General features: G+C 39.7%; 1 long non-coding RNA gene across 1 annotated transcript; it reads left to right on the top strand.

The window, feature by feature from the left end:
- Positions 1–605: 605 nt before the first annotated feature.
- Positions 606–1,389, top strand: LOC127425687 (uncharacterized). Its single transcript, XR_007894657.1, has 3 exons — positions 606–685; positions 1,053–1,110; positions 1,202–1,389. It is a non-coding gene; the product is annotated as an uncharacterized LOC127425687 (long non-coding RNA).
- The last annotated feature ends 1,839 nt before the right edge of the window (positions 1,390–3,228 follow it).

Raw genomic sequence — 3,228 nt, 5'->3', positions numbered from 1 at the left:
TGTTATTTTCCCAAAGGGTAAAAAAAAATAAAGTAAAGTCCCATATGTGAGACATGGCCAGGGAACTTAAACAAACAAATGGAAGCAGATAGTGGTGTATATAGATGACAGGCCGTAATACTCGCACGGGAGAACATTCTTAAAATAGCATTGCATTTAGGTGAAAGCTATACTCTAGTAACCTAAAATTTCTGGTTAGGGATCGACTTCCTCCCCTCACATCCTTATGTGACTCATTAAGAAAGAGTAGCAAATGACTGATTCAAGATTAGATTTGAAAACAGCAGCACTTACAAGCATCAGGAGCAAATGTCAGAATGGCGACTAAGAACAATGAAGTTTATAGTAAGTGTGATTTAAAGATGTTTTCATGAGACAGTCCCTCTTCATATCTTCTCCCTGCTTTCTCTCTCCCTCTCTCTTTTTAGAAAATCTGCGCTACGTGTTAAGCATTTTTTTTCCTTTGAGCTGCTCTTTAATCGTTGCCTTGGCTTTCACTTCCTTACGGTTGTAAACAAATGCAATTTTGCATTTCCTGCAGTCTAGACACAACAAAAGGAGTGTTGGCAAGCCAAGTTTCAAAACATGCTGTTTGCAAAGCAGCAAACGGACTCTGACAAAACTCTGAGGAAGAAACAAAATTCAGCAGGTGTTTCTAAAATAAACTGCTTCAGTTTATTGACAGGTACATAATATTAGTTCATAATTCCACCTTTTTGATGCATATTATTGATACTTCTTTACAAGGTTTTCAATGTAATGCTTTTTTAAATTCTGACTATTGTTCAATGTACAAACTCAAAAAGTAAATAATTAGCCTGAATAAGATTCTCTCGCATCTGGAGTCTTCCATGGAGTTTAATAGAAAAATAACTATTTTAAATGTTTTCCATTAGTTAAACTAAAGCGTTGAGTACAAGAAAGAACCTTCACACTGTTCTATGCTCAAAACATACAAAAAAAGCATCTTGTAAATATAACCCTGGGAAAGCTTAAGCTAATATCAGCCATCCAGCACACAAGTACATTTTGTCTGCGTTCTCCCCGAACAGAACATCTACAAAAACATCTCAGGGTTGGAGGACAAAGCCATGCTCCAGCCATACATCTGTGAGTTTTGAAACAAAGCCTTGTTTGTAATTCACTCACTTGTGCTTATGAAAGCAGACACTTACTTGAAAAACTTCTCCTTTTTTTCCAGGGAAACAGTCTAAACCTACATCCTGGTATAAATTTGCAAAACGCAATACAGGCCGGATTGTGTGTGCGCGGGACAGACGTGGGGCGCATACAAATGGCCCCCCGTCTAAAGTCCCCCCTGTTTCTCTTCAGACTCAGAAGCTAATGTACAATAAATCAACAAAAGAGCATTAATGTATCCATTGAGTATTGGAGAGGCTACTGTTATTGTACCTTTTTTTTTTAAGTATTTAATTGGACGGGTCCCTTGAAACGTTACACGGCTTCTTCAGATGACTTTTCCCCAAATCTAAGAAAAGATTGATAAGAATTTCTTTCCTCCTTCCCTCCCTTAAATCTCCTCTGTTTTTCATCCCTCTCTCCCTTTCAGGAGAGGCAGAGTTTTTTACCGAAGGGAGAATAAAGTTTCAACTGCATGGCATTTGAAGGTAAGGGAGTGAAATTGGAGGCTGGTCGTTGGGGATAAGGCAAGGCTGGGAAAGAGGGAAGTTGGCAGTGGTGCCCGGCCAGACTCGGTGCCTTGAGCTCCCCCCTCTCTGCACCAGGTGTCTGCTACATTTAAATGATACTATTATTCATAGACAAGAGAGCAGGGTATTAAAAGTCCCCCCAAAAATCATTTGCAATTGAATACAGATATAATCCTGGAAATATAAGTCTCCATTTAGGCCTTGCCATTAAGCTAACAAGGAGCCCTTTGTACAACATGTGTGTATTAATCACGGTCAGGGGAAAGGAGCAGGAAGAGAGAGAGAGAGTGAGAGAGAAAATGGAGAGCGAGGGAGGGAGAATGCGAGAGAGAGAGAGAGAGAGAGAAAGAGAGAGAGAACACCATGCGTGTGTTCTCATGCAAATTGAAATGTTGCTCATCAAAAACGAGCTTATCACTTTAGCTCTTGTTCTCGGCAGACTCGGTGGGCTAGCCCGAATATGAAGTGCTTTGGTAGGGAATAAACGCGTGCCTCCGAATTTTTTTTTTGCATTTGTGAAATTACAACACACTTGATTTCTTTCAGCTGCACTGCACGATCCTCTGTGTGTGAGTTCGTCAACTAACAAACAAGACGTAAAGACTCACACACTGGGTGCAGATGTCGCAAAGACCATGTGTAGGAATTCCAACAATGAGCCGTGATTTCTCAAACATACTGTGTGGCCTTCATTTGACTGCAGATCACTTTGATTTGCAACTTTTTGTGGCAAATAGAGAATTTGGAGGGCCCTCGATACACCCCCCCCCACCCCCCAAGCCCCTTCTCCTCCTTTACAAAACTCCTCTCCAGCAATCATTACATCACCATTTCTCTAAGCCGATTTTCAGCGGGTCTGGCTCTGTTATTAAAATAGTAATTAATTTTTGTCCAACTGAACAAAAGCGATTTTTTTTCCCCCCACAAAGTGTCGCTGGAGAGTGCAGGGGTGCTGGTGAGGTCCTCTATACTCTTTCCATCTAGCCTGCGGTCTTTAAACCTAATCCCCTCAAGTGTGGTACAGTAAGAGTGCTTTGATAATGGGATAGAATCAGACACACACACTAGATCGACCTGGATCTCAGGATGTGTTTGACTGACTGATGTCATGAACTATGCGACTCAACAATAAGGTCCAGCCTCTGTGAATAAGGAGTTGTTATAAATCACCTCAAGAGTTAGGACATAATTTAAATGCCAGTGTTGGGTATGTTACTCAAAAAGTAATCCACTACAAATTACTAATTACTTCTATAAAATTATAATCAGATTACGTTGTCAAAAAAGTAATCACACTGCTAATTACTGTGCTTTTAAGATACTATCTGAAATGCCTTTCAAGGAAAGTTTTTGTTTTTTTGCTCAACAAATTAAAAAAATTATGTCTATTTTTCCTCCTTGTTCATTGTTTCTTCCTTATAATGTCTCATTAGGGGGCCCATGCCCTTCAACTATCACAGAAAAGCAAAGAGACATACATGCAGTATGAACATAATTCATGTTTTAAATTCTACATGAATAAAACTATTTTAGGAATATGTGTAACCCAAGTAATGTA

Source organism: Myxocyprinus asiaticus, chromosome 34, assembly GCF_019703515.2.
Source record: "Myxocyprinus asiaticus isolate MX2 ecotype Aquarium Trade chromosome 34, UBuf_Myxa_2, whole genome shotgun sequence".
NCBI classification, from domain to species: Eukaryota; Metazoa; Chordata; class Actinopteri; order Cypriniformes; family Catostomidae; genus Myxocyprinus; species Myxocyprinus asiaticus.
This window is presented reverse-complemented; position numbering and strand designations above follow the sequence as displayed.